The sequence below is a fragment of the Hemiscyllium ocellatum genome, unplaced genomic scaffold (assembly GCF_020745735.1).
Source record: "Hemiscyllium ocellatum isolate sHemOce1 unplaced genomic scaffold, sHemOce1.pat.X.cur. scaffold_1300_pat_ctg1, whole genome shotgun sequence".
NCBI classification, from domain to species: domain Eukaryota; kingdom Metazoa; phylum Chordata; class Chondrichthyes; order Orectolobiformes; family Hemiscylliidae; genus Hemiscyllium; species Hemiscyllium ocellatum.
Window position 1 is genome coordinate 79931 of NW_026867733.1, and position 22882 is coordinate 102812.

The 22882-nt window shown below is 51.4% G+C and overlaps 12 non-coding genes across 12 annotated transcripts; all 12 read right to left on the reverse strand.

Moving 5' to 3' along the window:
• Window positions 1-82: 82 nt before the first annotated feature.
• On the reverse strand, window positions 83-274 carry LOC132809543 (U2 spliceosomal RNA). Its single transcript, XR_009642407.1, has one exon. It is a non-coding gene; the product is annotated as a U2 spliceosomal RNA (small nuclear RNA).
• Window positions 275-2076: 1802 nt separating this feature from the next.
• Window positions 2077-2268, reverse strand: LOC132809544 (U2 spliceosomal RNA). The gene has a single exon (XR_009642408.1). It is a non-coding gene; the product is annotated as a U2 spliceosomal RNA (small nuclear RNA).
• A 1799-nt stretch (window positions 2269-4067) lies between these two features.
• Window positions 4068-4259, reverse strand: LOC132809545 (U2 spliceosomal RNA). The gene has a single exon (XR_009642409.1). It is a non-coding gene; the product is annotated as a U2 spliceosomal RNA (small nuclear RNA).
• A 1802-nt stretch (window positions 4260-6061) lies between these two features.
• LOC132809546 (U2 spliceosomal RNA) lies at window positions 6062-6253 on the reverse strand. The gene has a single exon (XR_009642410.1). It is a non-coding gene; the product is annotated as a U2 spliceosomal RNA (small nuclear RNA).
• Window positions 6254-8046: 1793 nt separating this feature from the next.
• LOC132809548 (U2 spliceosomal RNA) lies at window positions 8047-8238 on the reverse strand. Its single transcript, XR_009642411.1, has one exon. It is a non-coding gene; the product is annotated as a U2 spliceosomal RNA (small nuclear RNA).
• Window positions 8239-10041: 1803 nt separating this feature from the next.
• LOC132809549 (U2 spliceosomal RNA) lies at window positions 10042-10233 on the reverse strand. The gene has a single exon (XR_009642412.1). It is a non-coding gene; the product is annotated as a U2 spliceosomal RNA (small nuclear RNA).
• A 1799-nt stretch (window positions 10234-12032) lies between these two features.
• Window positions 12033-12224, reverse strand: LOC132809551 (U2 spliceosomal RNA). The gene has a single exon (XR_009642414.1). It is a non-coding gene; the product is annotated as a U2 spliceosomal RNA (small nuclear RNA).
• Window positions 12225-14023: 1799 nt separating this feature from the next.
• LOC132809552 (U2 spliceosomal RNA) lies at window positions 14024-14215 on the reverse strand. Its single transcript, XR_009642416.1, has one exon. It is a non-coding gene; the product is annotated as a U2 spliceosomal RNA (small nuclear RNA).
• Window positions 14216-16014: 1799 nt separating this feature from the next.
• LOC132809553 (U2 spliceosomal RNA) lies at window positions 16015-16206 on the reverse strand. The gene has a single exon (XR_009642417.1). It is a non-coding gene; the product is annotated as a U2 spliceosomal RNA (small nuclear RNA).
• Window positions 16207-18005: 1799 nt separating this feature from the next.
• Window positions 18006-18197, reverse strand: LOC132809554 (U2 spliceosomal RNA). The gene has a single exon (XR_009642418.1). It is a non-coding gene; the product is annotated as a U2 spliceosomal RNA (small nuclear RNA).
• A 1803-nt stretch (window positions 18198-20000) lies between these two features.
• Window positions 20001-20192, reverse strand: LOC132809555 (U2 spliceosomal RNA). The gene has a single exon (XR_009642419.1). It is a non-coding gene; the product is annotated as a U2 spliceosomal RNA (small nuclear RNA).
• Window positions 20193-21991: 1799 nt separating this feature from the next.
• On the reverse strand, window positions 21992-22183 carry LOC132809494 (U2 spliceosomal RNA). The gene has a single exon (XR_009642357.1). It is a non-coding gene; the product is annotated as a U2 spliceosomal RNA (small nuclear RNA).
• Between the last annotated feature and the right edge of the window lie 699 nt (window positions 22184-22882).

The following is a 22882-nucleotide window of genomic DNA, read 5'->3' on the forward strand; positions in this document are numbered from 1 at the left end:
ATCACTGACTGCCATCAACACGGCAAACTAGCAAAGGCAAGAGATTCACATTGCATTCACCTGCTTTTGAACTTGGGTAAGCGTTGGGTGCACCATTCCTGGAAACACTGCAATACCAGGCTGATACATGGAGAGGACAGAGCAAGCCCTTAAGCCATCTCCCTGCTCCAAAAATCCATTTAATACAAACACTCCCACCTTCGGGAGATATCAGCGATTAAACTGATAAGAACAGAAACTACACATATTCCAAGCCAAAAGGCCGAGAAGCGATAGCACATTAATACTCCAACGGTGGAGGTCATATTTGCCGACTATCCTTTCCATCAGTTTGATGATATTCAAAGTTCCTTTATTCCCTTACCGTCTACCTTCCTTCCAAGATATCCAACCAGACCGGAAGATCACTCTGCAGCAGTCGCTGTGCTTTCCCCGTGCTTTTCTGTCCATCTGTTACGTAGCCGCGTAGGTCGCGCTGACGACCAATCAGATGGCACGGGCCGGAGCCACCGCACGTCAGGTCGACTGCAGAGAGGTTTCTCCCGGTGATCGGGGACAGCGGCGGCGGCAGGGTCATTCATTCCCCCGGCATCTATCTACAGATTCACCAGAATTCCTCAGGCAGCACCTTGCAAACCCATGGCCAACGCAGCCTCGAAGGATGACGGCAGCAGATCCACGGGAACACCACCATTCGCAAGTTCTCCCCCCCCCCGAGGCACTCGCTGTCCTGAATTGCAAATATGTCCTTGTTCCTCCGGTGTTACCGGGTCAAAATCGGGAATCCCCGCCCAAACAGCATCGCGGGGCTACCGACAGCACTTGGACTGCAGCGGTTCGAGAGAGCAGCTCACCACCAGGCTGATCTCGGCATGGGCGAGAAATGTTGGCCTTGACGGAAAGATCCTATTCATTGCCTCCCCTTGTGTTGGTGTAGCTTGCCCATAAATGCCAATCATCGTTTCCCTCACGTACAGGATTCGCTCCTCGGCATTCCGCATCAATCCGAAAAGTTGCGAAAAGCGAATTACGTCCGTGCACCCTTTCTTTATCGTCCACTTTCAATATCCTCTCTACTTGTATCCGACTCTCTGTGGAGAATGGGGAGGGAGCTGATCTCCCCGTGTAAACATGTCACGCTGCAAGCGCGCCTCATCACCACCAGCAGCTCGATTCGACATCTCCGTTCACATTGCTGCAGATCGCTGACAACATTATAATCCGACCCAGTTGACAAACTGACAACTGTTTCGCTACTTGCACCGCAAATGATGACAAATCGTTCCAAATCGTACGGGTGGCACAGTGGATCAGTGGTTAGTACGGCTGCCTGGTGGCACCAGGGAGCTGAAGCCAGTTCCAGCCTTGGGCGATCGTCTGCGTGAATAATCTTTACGTACAGACGTAGCTACTAAAGCAGGTCGCTTCCGTACAGTAGTTTGCGAAGAAACAAACAGAGATGGGGGTTTCACTCTATTCAGGAAACAGACTAAAGACATTTCTTCCTTGTTCAAGAAAATATTAGGATAAATTTGTTGCCTCGGGGGTGGGGGGGGAGGCGGGGGGGTTGGGAAGGGGCTGTGGGGGCTGATCTGATAGCCATTTGACATTGGCTGAGTCATGGGATCCCACAACCTGATTTGACTGTGTTAAAAATCCCACAACACCAGGTTTCAGCCCAACGGGGTTCTTTGAAATTACAGCAGTCACCCCACCCCCCGCCACCGCCGTACCATCGGTGGGATACGTTCCAAGAACGACCGCAGAAGCCCAAAACGGCAGACAAGGGCAAATCCATTCATTCAAATTGGCAAGTTACCTTCCTGGCAGGCCCCTGGTTCCAGAATGTTCCCTGTAGCACGTTGGGGTTACCCCTGTCCTGGCTTTCAGCGTGCTGCACCTTCATCAGGTAACTGCAGAGCAGGTTCATAAGACAGAAAACCCGTAACAAAAGACGATAGTTTCCTGCAACTGAAAAGACAATAGATGCAACAATCACTGACTGCCATCAACACGGCAAACTAGCAAAGGCAAGAGATTCACATTGCATTCACCTGCTTTTGAACTTGGGTAAGCGTTGGGTGCACCATTCCTGGAAACACTGCAATACCAGGCTGATACATGGAGAGGACAGAGCAAGCCCTTAAGCCATCTCCCTGCTCCAAAAATCCATTTAATACAAACACTCCCACCTTCGGGAGATATCAGCGATTAAACTGATAAGAACAGAAACTACACATATTCCAAGCCAAAAGGCCGAGAAGCGATAGCACATTAATACTCCAACGGTGGAGGTCATATTTGCCGACTATCCTTTCCATCAGTTTGATGATATTCAAAGTTCCTTTATTCCCTTACCGTCTACCTTCCTTCCAAGATATCCAACCAGACCGGAAGATCACTCTGCAGCAGTCGCTGTGCTTTCCCCGTGCTTTTCTGTCCATCTGTTACGTAGCCGCGTAGGTCGCGCTGACGACCAATCAGATGGCACGGGCCGGAGCCACCGCACGTCAGGTCGACTGCAGAGAGGTTTCTCCCGGTGATCGGGGACAGCGGCGGCGGCAGGGTCATTCATTCCCCCGGCATCTACAAGATTCACCAGAATTCCTCAGGCAGCACCTTGCAAACCCATGGCCAACGCAGCCTCGAAGGATGACGGCAGCAGATCCACGGGAACACCACCATTCGCAAGTTCTCCCCCCCCCCGAGGCACTCGCTGTCCTGAATTGCAAATATGTCCTTGTTCCTCCGGTGTTACCGGGTCAAAATCGGGAATCCCCGCCCAAACAGCATCGCGGGGCTACCGACAGCACTTGGACTGCAGCGGTTCGAGAGAGCAGCTCACCACCAGGCTGATCTCGGCATGGGCGAGAAATGTTGGCCTTGACGGAAAGATCCTATTCATTGCCTCCCCTTGTGTTGGTGTAGCTTGCCCATAAATGCCAATCATCGTTTCCCTCACGTACAGGATTCGCTCCTCGGCATTCCGCATCAATCCGAAAAGTTGCGAAAAGCGAATTACGTCCGTGCACCCTTTCTTTATCGTCCACTTTCAATATCCTCTCTACTTGTATCCGACTCTCTGTGGAGAATGGGGAGGGAGCTGATCTCCCCGTGTAAACATGTCACGCTGCAAGCGCGCCTCATCACCACCAGCAGCTCGATTCGACATCTCCGTTCACATTGCTGCAGATCGCTGACAACATTATAATCCGACCCAGTTGACAAACTGACAACTGTTTCGCTACTTGCACCGCAAATGATGACAAATCGTTCCAAATCGTACGGGTGGCACAGTGGATCAGTGGTTAGTACGGCTGCCTGGTGGCACCAGGGAGCTGAAGCCAGTTCCAGCCTTGGGCGATCGTCTGCGTGAATAATCTTTACGTACAGACGTAGCTACTAAAGCAGGTCGCTTCCGTACAGTAGTTTGCGAAGAAACAAACAGAGATGGGGGTTTCACTCTATTCAGGAAACAGACTAAAGACATTTCTTCCTTGTTCAAGAAAATATTAGGATAAATTTGTTGCCTCGGGGGTGGGGGGGGAGGCGGGGGGGTTGGGAAGGGGCTGTGGGGGCTGATCTGATAGCCATTTGACATTGGCTGAGTCATGGGATCCCACAACCTGATTTGACTGTGTTAAAAATCCCACAACACCAGGTTTCAGCCCAACGGGGTTCTTTGAAATTACAGCAGTCACCCCACCCCCCGCCACCGCCGTACCATCGGTGGGATACGTTCCAAGAACGACCGCAGAAGCCCAAAACGGCAGACAAGGGCAAATCCATTCATTCAAATTGGCAAGTTACCTTCCTGGCAGGCCCCTGGTTCCAGAATGTTCCCTGTAGCACGTTGGGGTTACCCCTGTCCTGGCTTTCAGCGTGCTGCACCTTCATCAGGTAACTGCAGAGCAGGTTCATAAGACAGAAAACCCGTAACAAAAGACGATAGTTTCCTGCAACTGAAAAGACAATAGATGCAACAATCACTGACTGCCATCAACACGGCAAACTAGCAAAGGCAAGAGATTCACATTGCATTCACCTGCTTTTGAACTTGGGTAAGCGTTGGGTGCACCATTCCTGGAAACACTGCAATACCAGGCTGATACATGGAGAGGACAGAGCAAGCCCTTAAGCCATCTCCCTGCTCCAAAAATCCATTTAATACAAACACTCCCACCTTCGGGAGATATCAGCGATTAAACTGATAAGAACAGAAACTACACATATTCCAAGCCAAAAGGCCGAGAAGCGATAGCACATTAATACTCCAACGGTGGAGGTCATATTTGCCGACTATCCTTTCCATCAGTTTGATGATATTCAAAGTTCCTTTATTCCCTTACCGTCTACCTTCCTTCCAAGATATCCAACCAGACCGGAAGATCACTCTGCAGCAGTCGCTGTGCTTTCCCCGTGCTTTTCTGTCCATCTGTTACGTAGCCGCGTAGGTCGCGCTGACGACCAATCAGATGGCACGGGCCGGAGCCACCGCACGTCAGGTCGACTGCAGAGAGGTTTCTCCCGGTGATCGGGGACAGCGGCGGCGGCAGGGTCATTCATTCCCCCGGCATCTATCTACAAGATTCACCAGAATTCCTCAGGCAGCACCTTGCAAACCCATGGCCAACGCAGCCTCGAAGGATGACGGCAGCAGATCCACGGGAACACCACCATTCGCAAGTTCTCCCCCCCCCCGAGGCACTCGCTGTCCTGAATTGCAAATATGTCCTTGTTCCTCCGGTGTTACCGGGTCAAAATCGGGAATCCCCGCCCAAACAGCATCGCGGGGCTACCGACAGCACTTGGACTGCAGCGGTTCGAGAGAGCAGCTCACCACCAGGCTGATCTCGGCATGGGCGAGAAATGTTGGCCTTGACGGAAAGATCCTATTCATTGCCTCCCCTTGTGTTGGTGTAGCTTGCCCATAAATGCCAATCATCGTTTCCCTCACGTACAGGATTCGCTCCTCGGCATTCCGCATCAATCCGAAAAGTTGCGAAAAGCGAATTACGTCCGTGCACCCTTTCTTTATCGTCCACTTTCAATATCCTCTCTACTTGTATCCGACTCTCTGTGGAGAATGGGGAGGGAGCTGATCTCCCCGTGTAAACATGTCACGCTGCAAGCGCGCCTCATCACCACCAGCAGCTCGATTCGACATCTCCGTTCACATTGCTGCAGATCGCTGACAACATTATAATCCGACCCAGTTGACAAACTGACAACTGTTTCGCTACTTGCACCGCAAATGATGACAAATCGTTCCAAATCGTACGGGTGGCACAGTGGATCAGTGGTTAGTACGGCTGCCTGGTGGCACCAGGGAGCTGAAGCCAGTTCCAGCCTTGGGCGATCGTCTGCGTGAATAATCTTTACGTACAGACGTAGCTACTAAAGCAGGTCGCTTCCGTACAGTAGTTTGCGAAGAAACAAACAGAGATGGGGGTTTCACTCTATTCAGGAAACAGACTAAAGACATTTCTTCCTTGTTCAAGAAAATATTAGGATAAATTTGTTGCCTCGGGGGTGGGGGGGAGGCGGGGGGGTTGGGAAGGGGCTGTGGGGGCTGATCTGATAGCCATTTGACATTGGCTGAGTCATGGGATCCCACAACCTGATTTGACTGTGTTAAAAATCCCACAACACCAGGTTTCAGCCCAACGGGGTTCTTTGAAATTACAGCAGTCACCCCACCCCCCGCCACCGCCGTACCATCGGTGGGATACGTTCCAAGAACGACCGCAGAAGCCCAAAACGGCAGACAAGGGCAAATCCATTCATTCAAATTGGCAAGTTACCTTCCTGGCAGGCCCCTGGTTCCAGAATGTTCCCTGTAGCACGTTGGGGTTACCCCTGTCCTGGCTTTCAGCGTGCTGCACCTTCATCAGGTAACTGCAGAGCAGGTTCATAAGACAGAAAACCCGTAACAAAAGACGATAGTTTCCTGCAACTGAAAAGACAATAGATGCAACAATCACTGACTGCCATCAACACGGCAAACTAGCAAAGGCAAGAGATTCACATTGCATTCACCTGCTTTTGAACTTGGGTAAGCGTTGGGTGCACCATTCCTGGAAACACTGCAATACCAGGCTGATACATGGAGAGGACAGAGCAAGCCCTTAAGCCATCTCCCTGCTCCAAAAATCCATTTAATACAAACACTCCCACCTTCGGGAGATATCAGCGATTAAACTGATAAGAACAGAAACTACACATATTCCAAGCCAAAAGGCCGAGAAGCGATAGCACATTAATACTCCAACGGTGGAGGTCATATTTGCCGACTATCCTTTCCATCAGTTTGATGATATTCAAAGTTCCTTTATTCCCTTACCGTCTACCTTCCTTCCAAGATATCCAACCAGACCGGAAGATCACTCTGCAGCAGTCGCTGTGCTTTCCCCGTGCTTTTCTGTCCATCTGTTACGTAGCCGCGTAGGTCGCGCTGACGACCAATCAGATGGCACGGGCCGGAGCCACCGCACGTCAGGTCGACTGCAGAGAGGTTTCTCCCGGTGATCGGGGACAGCGGCGGCGGCAGGGTCATTCATTCCCCCGGCATCTACAAGATTCACCAGAATTCCTCAGGCAGCACCTTGCAAACCCATGGCCAACGCAGCCTCGAAGGATGACGGCAGCAGATCCACGGGAACACCACCATTCGCAAGTTCTCCCCCCCGCCGAGGCACTCGCTGTCCTGAATTGCAAATATGTCCTTGTTCCTCCGGTGTTACCGGGTCAAAATCGGGAATCCCCGCCCAAACAGCATCGCGGGGCTACCGACAGCACTTGGACTGCAGCGGTTCGAGAGAGCAGCTCACCACCAGGCTGATCTCGGCATGGGCGAGAAATGTTGGCCTTGACGGAAAGATCCTATTCATTGCCTCCCCTTGTGTTGGTGTAGCTTGCCCATAAATGCCAATCATCGTTTCCCTCACGTACAGGATTCGCTCCTCGGCATTCCGCATCAATCCGAAAAGTTGCGAAAAGCGAATTACGTCCGTGCACCCTTTCTTTATCGTCCACTTTCAATATCCTCTCTACTTGTATCCGACTCTCTGTGGAGAATGGGGAGGGAGCTGATCTCCCCGTGTAAACATGTCACGCTGCAAGCGCGCCTCATCACCACCAGCAGCTCGATTCGACATCTCCGTTCACATTGCTGCAGATCGCTGACAACATTATAATCCGACCCAGTTGACAAACTGACAACTGTTTCGCTACTTGCACCGCAAATGATGACAAATCGTTCCAAATCGTACGGGTGGCACAGTGGATCAGTGGTTAGTACGGCTGCCTGGTGGCACCAGGGAGCTGAAGCCAGTTCCAGCCTTGGGCGATCGTCTGCGTGAATAATCTTTACGTACAGACGTAGCTACTAAAGCAGGTCGCTTCCGTACAGTAGTTTGCGAAGAAACAAACAGAGATGGGGGTTTCACTCTATTCAGGAAACAGACTAAAGACATTTCTTCCTTGTTCAAGAAAATATTAGGATAAATTTGTTGCCTCGGGGGTGGGGGGGGGGGGGTTGGGAAGGGGCTGTGGGGGCTGATCTGATAGCCATTTGACATTGGCTGAGTCATGGGATCCCACAACCTGATTTGACTGTGTTAAAAATCCCACAACACCAGGTTTCAGCCCAACGGGGTTCTTTGAAATTACAGCAGTCACCCCACCCCCCGCCACCGCCGTACCATCGGTGGGATACGTTCCAAGAACGACCGCAGAAGCCCAAAACGGCAGACAAGGGCAAATCCATTCATTCAAATTGGCAAGTTACCTTCCTGGCAGGCCCCTGGTTCCAGAATGTTCCCTGTAGCACGTTGGGGTTACCCCTGTCCTGGCTTTCAGCGTGCTGCACCTTCATCAGGTAACTGCAGAGCAGGTTCATAAGACAGAAAACCCGTAACAAAAGACGATAGTTTCCTGCAACTGAAAAGACAATAGATGCAACAATCACTGACTGCCATCAACACGGCAAACTAGCAAAGGCAAGAGATTCACATTGCATTCACCTGCTTTTGAACTTGGGTAAGCGTTGGGTGCACCATTCCTGGAAACACTGCAATACCAGGCTGATACATGGAGAGGACAGAGCAAGCCCTTAAGCCATCTCCCTGCTCCAAAAATCCATTTAATACAAACACTCCCACCTTCGGGAGATATCAGCGATTAAACTGATAAGAACAGAAACTACACATATTCCAAGCCAAAAGGCCGAGAAGCGATAGCACATTAATACTCCAACGGTGGAGGTCATATTTGCCGACTATCCTTTCCATCAGTTTGATGATATTCAAAGTTCCTTTATTCCCTTACCGTCTACCTTCCTTCCAAGATATCCAACCAGACCGGAAGATCACTCTGCAGCAGTCGCTGTGCTTTCCCCGTGCTTTTCTGTCCATCTGTTACGTAGCCGCGTAGGTCGCGCTGACGACCAATCAGATGGCACGGGCCGGAGCCACCGCACGTCAGGTCGACTGCAGAGAGGTTTCTCCCGGTGATCGGGGACAGCGGCGGCGGCAGGGTCATTCATTCCCCCGGCATCTATCTACAAGATTCACCAGAATTCCTCAGGCAGCACCTTGCAAACCCATGGCCAACGCAGCCTCGAAGGATGACGGCAGCAGATCCACGGGAACACCACCATTCGCAAGTTCTCCCCCCCCCCGAGGCACTCGCTGTCCTGAATTGCAAATATGTCCTTGTTCCTCCGGTGTTACCGGGTCAAAATCGGGAATCCCCGCCCAAACAGCATCGCGGGGCTACCGACAGCACTTGGACTGCAGCGGTTCGAGAGAGCAGCTCACCACCAGGCTGATCTCGGCATGGGCGAGAAATGTTGGCCTTGACGGAAAGATCCTATTCATTGCCTCCCCTTGTGTTGGTGTAGCTTGCCCATAAATGCCAATCATCGTTTCCCTCACGTACAGGATTCGCTCCTCGGCATTCCGCATCAATCCGAAAAGTTGCGAAAAGCGAATTACGTCCGTGCACCCTTTCTTTATCGTCCACTTTCAATATCCTCTCTACTTGTATCCGACTCTCTGTGGAGAATGGGGAGGGAGCTGATCTCCCCGTGTAAACATGTCACGCTGCAAGCGCGCCTCATCACCACCAGCAGCTCGATTCGACATCTCCGTTCACATTGCTGCAGATCGCTGACAACATTATAATCCGACCCAGTTGACAAACTGACAACTGTTTCGCTACTTGCACCGCAAATGATGACAAATCGTTCCAAATCGTACGGGTGGCACAGTGGATCAGTGGTTAGTACGGCTGCCTGGTGGCACCAGGGAGCTGAAGCCAGTTCCAGCCTTGGGCGATCGTCTGCGTGAATAATCTTTACGTACAGACGTAGCTACTAAAGCAGGTCGCTTCCGTACAGTAGTTTGCGAAGAAACAAACAGAGATGGGGGTTTCACTCTATTCAGGAAACAGACTAAAGACATTTCTTTCTTGTTCAAGAAAATATTAGGATAAATTTGTTGCCTCGGGGGTGGGGGGGGAGGCGGGGGGGTTGGGAAGGGGCTGTGGGGGCTGATCTGATAGCCATTTGACATTGGCTGAGTCATGGGATCCCACAACCTGATTTGACTGTGTTAAAAATCCCACAACACCAGGTTTCAGCCCAACGGGGTTCTTTGAAATTACAGCAGTCACCCCACCCCCCGCCACCGCCGTACCATCGGTGGGATACGTTCCAAGAACGACCGCAGAAGCCCAAAACGGCAGACAAGGGCAAATCCATTCATTCAAATTGGCAAGTTACCTTCCTGGCAGGCCCCTGGTTCCAGAATGTTCCCTGTAGCACGTTGGGGTTACCCCTGTCCTGGCTTTCAGCGTGCTGCACCTTCATCAGGTAACTGCAGAGCAGGTTCATAAGACAGAAAACCCGTAACAAAAGACGATAGTTTCCTGCAACTGAAAAGACAATAGATGCAACAATCACTGACTGCCATCAACACGGCAAACTAGCAAAGGCAAGAGATTCACATTGCATTCACCTGCTTTTGAACTTGGGTAAGCGTTGGGTGCACCATTCCTGGAAACACTGCAATACCAGGCTGATACATGGAGAGGACAGAGCAAGCCCTTAAGCCATCTCCCTGCTCCAAAAATCCATTTAATACAAACACTCCCACCTTCGGGAGATATCAGCGATTAAACTGATAAGAACAGAAACTACACATATTCCAAGCCAAAAGGCCGAGAAGCGATAGCACATTAATACTCCAACGGTGGAGGTCATATTTGCCGACTATCCTTTCCATCAGTTTGATGATATTCAAAGTTCCTTTATTCCCTTACCGTCTACCTTCCTTCCAAGATATCCAACCAGACCGGAAGATCACTCTGCAGCAGTCGCTGTGCTTTCCCCGTGCTTTTCTGTCCATCTGTTACGTAGCCGCGTAGGTCGCGCTGACGACCAATCAGATGGCACGGGCCGGAGCCACCGCACGTCAGGTCGACTGCAGAGAGGTTTCTCCCGGTGATCGGGGACAGCGGCGGCGGCAGGGTCATTCATTCCCCCGGCATCTACAAGATTCACCAGAATTCCTCAGGCAGCACCTTGCAAACCCATGGCCAACGCAGCCTCGAAGGATGACGGCAGCAGATCCACGGGAACACCACCATTCGCAAGTTCTCCCCCCCGCCGAGGCACTCGCTGTCCTGAATTGCAAATATGTCCTTGTTCCTCCGGTGTTACCGGGTCAAAATCGGGAATCCCCGCCCAAACAGCATCGCGGGGCTACCGACAGCACTTGGACTGCAGCGGTTCGAGAGAGCAGCTCACCACCAGGCTGATCTCGGCATGGGCGAGAAATGTTGGCCTTGACGGAAAGATCCTATTCATTGCCTCCCCTTGTGTTGGTGTAGCTTGCCCATAAATGCCAATCATCGTTTCCCTCACGTACAGGATTCGCTCCTCGGCATTCCGCATCAATCCGAAAAGTTGCGAAAAGCGAATTACGTCCGTGCACCCTTTCTTTATCGTCCACTTTCAATATCCTCTCTACTTGTATCCGACTCTCTGTGGAGAATGGGGAGGGAGCTGATCTCCCCGTGTAAACATGTCACGCTGCAAGCGCGCCTCATCACCACCAGCAGCTCGATTCGACATCTCCGTTCACATTGCTGCAGATCGCTGACAACATTATAATCCGACCCAGTTGACAAACTGACAACTGTTTCGCTACTTGCACCGCAAATGATGACAAATCGTTCCAAATCGTACGGGTGGCACAGTGGATCAGTGGTTAGTACGGCTGCCTGGTGGCACCAGGGAGCTGAAGCCAGTTCCAGCCTTGGGCGATCGTCTGCGTGAATAATCTTTACGTACAGACGTAGCTACTAAAGCAGGTCGCTTCCGTACAGTAGTTTGCGAAGAAACAAACAGAGATGGGGGTTTCACTCTATTCAGGAAACAGACTAAAGACATTTCTTCCTTGTTCAAGAAAATATTAGGATAAATTTGTTGCCTCGGGGGTGGGGGGGGAGGCGGGGGGGTTGGGAAGGGGCTGTGGGGGCTGATCTGATAGCCATTTGACATTGGCTGAGTCATGGGATCCCACAACCTGATTTGACTGTGTTAAAAATCCCACAACACCAGGTTTCAGCCCAACGGGGTTCTTTGAAATTACAGCAGTCACCCCACCCCCCGCCACCGCCGTACCATCGGTGGGATACGTTCCAAGAACGACCGCAGAAGCCCAAAACGGCAGACAAGGGCAAATCCATTCATTCAAATTGGCAAGTTACCTTCCTGGCAGGCCCCTGGTTCCAGAATGTTCCCTGTAGCACGTTGGGGTTACCCCTGTCCTGGCTTTCAGCGTGCTGCACCTTCATCAGGTAACTGCAGAGCAGGTTCATAAGACAGAAAACCCGTAACAAAAGACGATAGTTTCCTGCAACTGAAAAGACAATAGATGCAACAATCACTGACTGCCATCAACACGGCAAACTAGCAAAGGCAAGAGATTCACATTGCATTCACCTGCTTTTGAACTTGGGTAAGCGTTGGGTGCACCATTCCTGGAAACACTGCAATACCAGGCTGATACATGGAGAGGACAGAGCAAGCCCTTAAGCCATCTCCCTGCTCCAAAAATCCATTTAATACAAACACTCCCACCTTCGGGAGATATCAGCGATTAAACTGATAAGAACAGAAACTACACATATTCCAAGCCAAAAGGCCGAGAAGCGATAGCACATTAATACTCCAACGGTGGAGGTCATATTTGCCGACTATCCTTTCCATCAGTTTGATGATATTCAAAGTTCCTTTATTCCCTTACCGTCTACCTTCCTTCCAAGATATCCAACCAGACCGGAAGATCACTCTGCAGCAGTCGCTGTGCTTTCCCCGTGCTTTTCTGTCCATCTGTTACGTAGCCGCGTAGGTCGCGCTGACGACCAATCAGATGGCACGGGCCGGAGCCACCGCACGTCAGGTCGACTGCAGAGAGGTTTCTCCCGGTGATCGGGGACAGCGGCGGCGGCAGGGTCATTCATTCCCCCGGCATCTACAAGATTCACCAGAATTCCTCAGGCAGCACCTTGCAAACCCATGGCCAACGCAGCCTCGAAGGATGACGGCAGCAGATCCACGGGAACACCACCATTCGCAAGTTCTCCCCCCCCCCGAGGCACTCGCTGTCCTGAATTGCAAATATGTCCTTGTTCCTCCGGTGTTACCGGGTCAAAATCGGGAATCCCCGCCCAAACAGCATCGCGGGGCTACCGACAGCACTTGGACTGCAGCGGTTCGAGAGAGCAGCTCACCACCAGGCTGATCTCGGCATGGGCGAGAAATGTTGGCCTTGACGGAAAGATCCTATTCATTGCCTCCCCTTGTGTTGGTGTAGCTTGCCCATAAATGCCAATCATCGTTTCCCTCACGTACAGGATTCGCTCCTCGGCATTCCGCATCAATCCGAAAAGTTGCGAAAAGCGAATTACGTCCGTGCACCCTTTCTTTATCGTCCACTTTCAATATCCTCTCTACTTGTATCCGACTCTCTGTGGAGAATGGGGAGGGAGCTGATCTCCCCGTGTAAACATGTCACGCTGCAAGCGCGCCTCATCACCACCAGCAGCTCGATTCGACATCTCCGTTCACATTGCTGCAGATCGCTGACAACATTATAATCCGACCCAGTTGACAAACTGACAACTGTTTCGCTACTTGCACCGCAAATGATGACAAATCGTTCCAAATCGTACGGGTGGCACAGTGGATCAGTGGTTAGTACGGCTGCCTGGTGGCACCAGGGAGCTGAAGCCAGTTCCAGCCTTGGGCGATCGTCTGCGTGAATAATCTTTACGTACAGACGTAGCTACTAAAGCAGGTCGCTTCCGTACAGTAGTTTGCGAAGAAACAAACAGAGATGGGGGTTTCACTCTATTCAGGAAACAGACTAAAGACATTTCTTCCTTGTTCAAGAAAATATTAGGATAAATTTGTTGCCTCGGGGGTGGGGGGGGAGGCGGGGGGGTTGGGAAGGGGCTGTGGGGGCTGATCTGATAGCCATTTGACATTGGCTGAGTCATGGGATCCCACAACCTGATTTGACTGTGTTAAAAATCCCACAACACCAGGTTTCAGCCCAACGGGGTTCTTTGAAATTACAGCAGTCACCCCACCCCCCGCCACCGCCGTACCATCGGTGGGATACGTTCCAAGAACGACCGCAGAAGCCCAAAACGGCAGACAAGGGCAAATCCATTCATTCAAATTGGCAAGTTACCTTCCTGGCAGGCCCCTGGTTCCAGAATGTTCCCTGTAGCACGTTGGGGTTACCCCTGTCCTGGCTTTCAGCGTGCTGCACCTTCATCAGGTAACTGCAGAGCAGGTTCATAAGACAGAAAACCCGTAACAAAAGACGATAGTTTCCTGCAACTGAAAAGACAATAGATGCAACAATCACTGACTGCCATCAACACGGCAAACTAGCAAAGGCAAGAGATTCACATTGCATTCACCTGCTTTTGAACTTGGGTAAGCGTTGGGTGCACCATTCCTGGAAACACTGCAATACCAGGCTGATACATGGAGAGGACAGAGCAAGCCCTTAAGCCATCTCCCTGCTCCAAAAATCCATTTAATACAAACACTCCCACCTTCGGGAGATATCAGCGATTAAACTGATAAGAACAGAAACTACACATATTCCAAGCCAAAAGGCCGAGAAGCGATAGCACATTAATACTCCAACGGTGGAGGTCATATTTGCCGACTATCCTTTCCATCAGTTTGATGATATTCAAAGTTCCTTTATTCCCTTACCGTCTACCTTCCTTCCAAGATATCCAACCAGACCGGAAGATCACTCTGCAGCAGTCGCTGTGCTTTCCCCGTGCTTTTCTGTCCATCTGTTACGTAGCCGCGTAGGTCGCGCTGACGACCAATCAGATGGCACGGGCCGGAGCCACCGCACGTCAGGTCGACTGCAGAGAGGTTTCTCCCGGTGATCGGGGACAGCGGCGGCGGCAGGGTCATTCATTCCCCCGGCATCTACAAGATTCACCAGAATTCCTCAGGCAGCACCTTGCAAACCCATGGCCAACGCAGCCTCGAAGGATGACGGCAGCAGATCCACGGGAACACCACCATTCGCAAGTTCTCCCCCCCGCCGAGGCACTCGCTGTCCTGAATTGCAAATATGTCCTTGTTCCTCCGGTGTTACCGGGTCAAAATCGGGAATCCCCGCCCAAACAGCATCGCGGGGCTACCGACAGCACTTGGACTGCAGCGGTTCGAGAGAGCAGCTCACCACCAGGCTGATCTCGGCATGGGCGAGAAATGTTGGCCTTGACGGAAAGATCCTATTCATTGCCTCCCCTTGTGTTGGTGTAGCTTGCCCATAAATGCCAATCATCGTTTCCCTCACGTACAGGATTCGCTCCTCGGCATTCCGCATCAATCCGAAAAGTTGCGAAAAGCGAATTACGTCCGTGCACCCTTTCTTTATCGTCCACTTTCAATATCCTCTCTACTTGTATCCGACTCTCTGTGGAGAATGGGGAGGGAGCTGATCTCCCCGTGTAAACATGTCACGCTGCAAGCGCGCCTCATCACCACCAGCAGCTCGATTCGACATCTCCGTTCACATTGCTGCAGATCGCTGACAACATTATAATCCGACCCAGTTGACAAACTGACAACTGTTTCGCTACTTGCACCGCAAATGATGACAAATCGTTCCAAATCGTACGGGTGGCACAGTGGATCAGTGGTTAGTACGGCTGCCTGGTGGCACCAGGGAGCTGAAGCCAGTTCCAGCCTTGGGCGATCGTCTGCGTGAATAATCTTTACGTACAGACGTAGCTACTAAAGCAGGTCGCTTCCGTACAGTAGTTTGCGAAGAAACAAACAGAGATGGGGGTTTCACTCTATTCAGGAAACAGACTAAAGACATTTCTTCCTTGTTCAAGAAAATATTAGGATAAATTTGTTGCCTCGGGGGTGGGGGGGGAGGCGGGGGGGTTGGGAAGGGGCTGTGGGGGCTGATCTGATAGCCATTTGACATTGGCTGAGTCATGGGATCCCACAACCTGATTTGACTGTGTTAAAAATCCCACAACACCAGGTTTCAGCCCAACGGGGTTCTTTGAAATTACAGCAGTCACCCCACCCCCCGCCACCGCCGTACCATCGGTGGGATACGTTCCAAGAACGACCGCAGAAGCCCAAAACGGCAGACAAGGGCAAATCCATTCATTCAAATTGGCAAGTTACCTTCCTGGCAGGCCCCTGGTTCCAGAATGTTCCCTGTAGCACGTTGGGGTTACCCCTGTCCTGGCTTTCAGCGTGCTGCACCTTCATCAGGTAACTGCAGAGCAGGTTCATAAGACAGAAAACCCGTAACAAAAGACGATAGTTTCCTGCAACTGAAAAGACAATAGATGCAACAATCACTGACTGCCATCAACACGGCAAACTAGCAAAGGCAAGAGATTCACATTGCATTCACCTGCTTTTGAACTTGGGTAAGCGTTGGGTGCACCATTCCTGGAAACACTGCAATACCAGGCTGATACATGGAGAGGACAGAGCAAGCCCTTAAGCCATCTCCCTGCTCCAAAAATCCATTTAATACAAACACTCCCACCTTCGGGAGATATCAGCGATTAAACTGATAAGAACAGAAACTACACATATTCCAAGCCAAAAGGCCGAGAAGCGATAGCACATTAATACTCCAACGGTGGAGGTCATATTTGCCGACTATCCTTTCCATCAGTTTGATGATATTCAAAGTTCCTTTATTCCCTTACCGTCTACCTTCCTTCCAAGATATCCAACCAGACCGGAAGATCACTCTGCAGCAGTCGCTGTGCTTTCCCCGTGCTTTTCTGTCCATCTGTTACGTAGCCGCGTAGGTCGCGCTGACGACCAATCAGATGGCACGGGCCGGAGCCACCGCACGTCAGGTCGACTGCAGAGAGGTTTCTCCCGGTGATCGGGGACAGCGGCGGCGGCAGGGTCATTCATTCCCCCGGCATCTACAAGATTCACCAGAATTCCTCAGGCAGCACCTTGCAAACCCATGGCCAACGCAGCCTCGAAGGATGACGGCAGCAGATCCACGGGAACACCACCATTCGCAAGTTCTCCCCCCCGCCGAGGCACTCGCTGTCCTGAATTGCAAATATGTCCTTGTTCCTCCGGTGTTACCGGGTCAAAATCGGGAATCCCCGCCCAAACAGCATCGCGGGGCTACCGACAGCACTTGGACTGCAGCGGTTCGAGAGAGCAGCTCACCACCAGGCTGATCTCGGCATGGGCGAGAAATGTTGGCCTTGACGGAAAGATCCTATTCATTGCCTCCCCTTGTGTTGGTGTAGCTTGCCCATAAATGCCAATCATCGTTTCCCTCACGTACAGGATTCGCTCCTCGGCATTCCGCATCAATCCGAAAAGTTGCGAAAAGCGAATTACGTCCGTGCACCCTTTCTTTATCGTCCACTTTCAATATCCTCTCTACTTGTATCCGACTCTCTGTGGAGAATGGGGAGGGAGCTGATCTCCCCGTGTAAACATGTCACGCTGCAAGCGCGCCTCATCACCACCAGCAGCTCGATTCGACATCTCCGTTCACATTGCTGCAGATCGCTGACAACATTATAATCCGACCCAGTTGACAAACTGACAACTGTTTCGCTACTTGCACCGCAAATGATGACAAATCGTTCCAAATCGTACGGGTGGCACAGTGGATCAGTGGTTAGTACGGCTGCCTGGTGGCACCAGGGAGCTGAAGCCAGTTCCAGCCTTGGGCGATCGTCTGCGTGAATAATCTTTACGTACAGACGTAGCTACTAAAGCAGGTCGCTTCCGTACAGTAGTTTGCGAAGAAACAAACAGAGATGGGGGTTTCACTCTATTCAGGAAACAGACTAAAGACATTTCTTCCTTGTTCAAGAAAATATTAGGATAAATTTGTTGCCTCGGGGGTGGGGGGGGAGGCGGGGGGGTTGGGAAGGGGCTGTGGGGGCTGATCTGATAGCCATTTGACATTGGCTGAGTCATGGGATCCCACAACCTGATTTGACTGTGTTAAAAATCCCACAACACCAGGTTTCAGCCCAACGGGGTTCTTTGAAATTACAGCAGTCACCCCACCCCCCGCCACCGCCGTACCATCGGTGGGATACGTTCCAAGAACGACCGCAGAAGCCCAAAACGGCAGACAAGGGCAAATCCATTCATTCAAATTGGCAAGTTACCTTCCTGGCAGGCCCCTGGTTCCAGAATGTTCCCTGTAGCACGTTGGGGTTACCCCTGTCCTGGCTTTCAGCGTGCTGCACCTTCATCAGGTAACTGCAGAGCAGGTTCATAAGACAGAAAACCCGTAACAAAAGACGATAGTTTCCTGCAACTGAAAAGACAATAGATGCAACAATCACTGACTGCCATCAACACGGCAAACTAGCAAAGGCAAGAGATTCACATTGCATTCACCTGCTTTTGAACTTGGGTAAGCGTTGGGTGCACCATTCCTGGAAACACTGCAATACCAGGCTGATACATGGAGAGGACAGAGCAAGCCCTTAAGCCATCTCCCTGCTCCAAAAATCCATTTAATACAAACACTCCCACCTTCGGGAGATATCAGCGATTAAACTGATAAGAACAGAAACTACACATATTCCAAGCCAAAAGGCCGAGAAGCGATAGCACATTAATACTCCAACGGTGGAGGTCATATTTGCCGACTATCCTTTCCATCAGTTTGATGATATTCAAAGTTCCTTTATTCCCTTACCGTCTACCTTCCTTCCAAGATATCCAACCAGACCGGAAGATCACTCTGCAGCAGTCGCTGTGCTTTCCCCGTGCTTTTCTGTCCATCTGTTACGTAGCCGCGTAGGTCGCGCTGACGACCAATCAGATGGCACGGGCCGGAGCCACCGCACGTCAGGTCGACTGCAGAGAGGTTTCTCCCGGTGATCGGGGACAGCGGCGGCGGCAGGGTCATTCATTCCCCCGGCATCTATCTACAAGATTCACCAGAATTCCTCAGGCAGCACCTTGCAAACCCATGGCCAACGCAGCCTCGAAGGATGACGGCAGCAGATCCACGGGAACACCACCATTCGCAAGTTCTCCCCCCCGCCGAGGCACTCGCTGTCCTGAATTGCAAATATGTCCTTGTTCCTCCGGTGTTACCGGGTCAAAATCGGGAATCCCCGCCCAAACAGCATCGCGGGGCTACCGACAGCACTTGGACTGCAGCGGTTCGAGAGAGCAGCTCACCACCAGGCTGATCTCGGCATGGGCGAGAAATGTTGGCCTTGACGGAAAGATCCTATTCATTGCCTCCCCTTGTGTTGGTGTAGCTTGCCCATAAATGCCAATCATCGTTTCCCTCACGTACAGGATTCGCTCCTCGGCATTCCGCATCAATCCGAAAAGTTGCGAAAAGCGAATTACGTCCGTGCACCCTTTCTTTATCGTCCACTTTCAATATCCTCTCTACTTGTATCCGACTCTCTGTGGAGAATGGGGAGGGAGCTGATCTCCCCGTGTAAACATGTCACGCTGCAAGCGCGCCTCATCACCACCAGCAGCTCGATTCGACATCTCCGTTCACATTGCTGCAGATCGCTGACAACATTATAATCCGACCCAGTTGACAAACTGACAACTGTTTCGCTACTTGCACCGCAAATGATGACAAATCGTTCCAAATCGTACGGGTGGCACAGTGGATCAGTGGTTAGTACGGCTGCCTGGTGGCACCAGGGAGCTGAAGCCAGTTCCAGCCTTGGGCGATCGTCTGCGTGAATAATCTTTACGTACAGACGTAGCTACTAAAGCAGGTCGCTTCCGTACAGTAGTTTGCGAAGAAACAAACAGAGATGGGGGTTTCACTCTATTCAGGAAACAGACTAAAGACATTTCTTCCTTGTTCAAGAAAATATTAGGATAAATTTGTTGCCTCGGGGGTGGGGGGGGAGGCGGGGGGGTTGGGAAGGGGCTGTGGGGGCTGATCTGATAGCCATTTGACATTGGCTGAGTCATGGGATCCCACAACCTGATTTGACTGTGTTAAAAATCCCACAACACCAGGTTTCAGCCCAACGGGGTTCTTTGAAATTACAGCAGTCACCCCACCCCCCGCCACCGCCGTACCATCGGTGGGATACGTTCCAAGAACGACCGCAGAAGCCCAAAACGGCAGACAAGGGCAAATCCATTCATTCAAATTGGCAAGTTACCTTCCTGGCAGGCCCCTGGTTCCAGAATGTTCCCTGTAGCACGTTGGGGTTACCCCTGTCCTGGCTTTCAGCGTGCTGCACCTTCATCAGGTAACTGCAGAGCAGGTTCATAAGACAGAAAACCCGTAACAAAAGACGATAGTTTCCTGCAACTGAAAAGACAATAGATGCAACAATCACTGACTGCCATCAACACGGCAAACTAGCAAAGGCAAGAGATTCACATTGCATTCACCTGCTTTTGAACTTGGGTAAGCGTTGGGTGCACCATTCCTGGAAACACTGCAATACCAGGCTGATACATGGAGAGGACAGAGCAAGCCCTTAAGCCATCTCCCTGCTCCAAAAATCCATTTAATACAAACACTCCCACCTTCGGGAGATATCAGCGATTAAACTGATAAGAACAGAAACTACACATATTCCAAGCCAAAAGGCCGAGAAGCGATAGCACATTAATACTCCAACGGTGGAGGTCATATTTGCCGACTATCCTTTCCATCAGTTTGATGATATTCAAAGTTCCTTTATTCCCTTACCGTCTACCTTCCTTCCAAGATATCCAACCAGACCGGAAGATCACTCTGCAGCAGTCGCTGTGCTTTCCCCGTGCTTTTCTGTCCATCTGTTACGTAGCCGCGTAGGTCGCGCTGACGACCAATCAGATGGCACGGGCCGGAGCCACCGCACGTCAGGTCGACTGCAGAGAGGTTTCTCCCGGTGATCGGGGACAGCGGCGGCGGCAGGGTCATTCATTCCCCCGGCATCTACAAGATTCACCAGAATTCCTCAGGCAGCACCTTGCAAACCCATGGCCAACGCAGCCTCGAAGGATGACGGCAGCAGATCCACGGGAACACCACCATTCGCAAGTTCTCCCCCCCGCCGAGGCACTCGCTGTCCTGAATTGCAAATATGTCCTTGTTCCTCCGGTGTTACCGGGTCAAAATCGGGAATCCCCGCCCAAACAGCATCGCGGGGCTACCGACAGCACTTGGACTGCAGCGGTTCGAGAGAGCAGCTCACCACCAGGCTGATCTCGGCATGGGCGAGAAATGTTGGCCTTGACGGAAAGATCCTATTCATTGCCTCCCCTTGTGTTGGTGTAGCTTGCCCATAAATGCCAATCATCGTTTCCCTCACGTACAGGATTCGCTCCTCGGCATTCCGCATCAATCCGAAAAGTTGCGAAAAGCGAATTACGTCCGTGCACCCTTTCTTTATCGTCCACTTTCAATATCCTCTCTACTTGTATCCGACTCTCTGTGGAGAATGGGGAGGGAGCTGATCTCCCCGTGTAAACATGTCACGCTGCAAGCGCGCCTCATCACCACCAGCAGCTCGATTCGACATCTCCGTTCACATTGCTGCAGATCGCTGACAACATTATAATCCGACCCAGTTGACAAACTGACAACTGTTTCGCTACTTGCACCGCAAATGATGACAAATCGTTCCAAATCGTACGGGTGGCACAGTGGATCAGTGGTTAGTACGGCTGCCTGGTGGCACCAGGGAGCTGAAGCCAGTTCCAGCCTTGGGCGATCGTCTGCGTGAATAATCTTTACGTACAGACGTAGCTACTAAAGCAGGTCGCTTCCGTACAGTAGTTTGCGAAGAAACAAACAGAGATGGGGGTTTCACTCTATTCAGGAAACAGACTAAAGACATTTCTTCCTTGTTCAAGAAAATATTAGGATAAATTTGTTGCCTCGGGGGTGGGGGGGGAGGCGGGGGGGTTGGGAAGGGGCTGTGGGGGCTGATCTGATAGCCATTTGACATTGGCTGAGTCATGGGATCCCACAACCTGATTTGACTGTGTTAAAAATCCCACAACACCAGGTTTCAGCCCAACGGGGTTCTTTGAAATTACAGCAGTCACCCCACCCCCCGCCACCGCCGTACCATCGGTGGGATACGTTCCAAGAACGACCGCAGAAGCCCAAAACGGCAGACAAGGGCAAATCCATTCATTCAAATTGGCAAGTTACCTTCCTGGCAGGCCCCTGGTTCCAGAATGTTCCCTGTAGCACGTTGGGGTTACCCCTGTCCTGGCTTTCAGCGTGCTGCACCTTCATCAGGTAACTGCAGAGCAGGTTCATAAGACAGAAAACCCGTAACAAAAGACGATAGTTTCCTGCAACTGAAAAGACAATAGATGCAACAATCACTGACTGCCATCAACACGGCAAACTAGCAAAGGCAAGAGATTCACATTGCATTCACCTGCTTTTGAACTTGGGTAAGCGTTGGGTGCACCATTCCTGGAAACACTGCAATACCAGGCTGATACATGGAGAGGACAGAGCAAGCCCTTAAGCCATCTCCCTGCTCCAAAAATCCATTTAATACAAACACTCCCACCTTCGGGAGATATCAGCGATTAAACTGATAAGAACAGAAACTACACATATTCCAAGCCAAAAGGCCGAGAAGCGATAGCACATTAATACTCCAACGGTGGAGGTCATATTTGCCGACTATCCTTTCCATCAGTTTGATGATATTCAAAGTTCCTTTATTCCCTTACCGTCTACCTTCCTTCCAAGATATCCAACCAGACCGGAAGATCACTCTGCAGCAGTCGCTGTGCTTTCCCCGTGCTTTTCTGTCCATCTGTTACGTAGCCGCGTAGGTCGCGCTGACGACCAATCAGATGGCACGGGCCGGAGCCACCGCACGTCAGGTCGACTGCAGAGAGGTTTCTCCCGGTGATCGGGGACAGCGGCGGCGGCAGGGTCATTCATTCCCCCGGCATCTACAAGATTCACCAGAATTCCTCAGGCAGCACCTTGCAAACCCATGGCCAACGCAGCCTCGAAGGATGACGGCAGCAGATCCACGGGAACACCACCATTCGCAAGTTCTCCCCCCGCCGAGGCACTCGCTGTCCTGAATTGCAAATATGTCCTTGTTCCTCCGGTGTTACCGGGTCAAAATCGGGAATCCCCGCCCAAACAGCATCGCGGGGCTACCGACAGCACTTGGACTGCAGCGGTTCGAGAGAGCAGCTCACCACCAGGCTGATCTCGGCATGGGCGAGAAATGTTGGCCTTGACGGAAAGATCCTATTCATTGCCTCCCCTTGTGTTGGTGTAGCTTGCCCATAAATGCCAATCATCGTTTCCCTCACGTACAG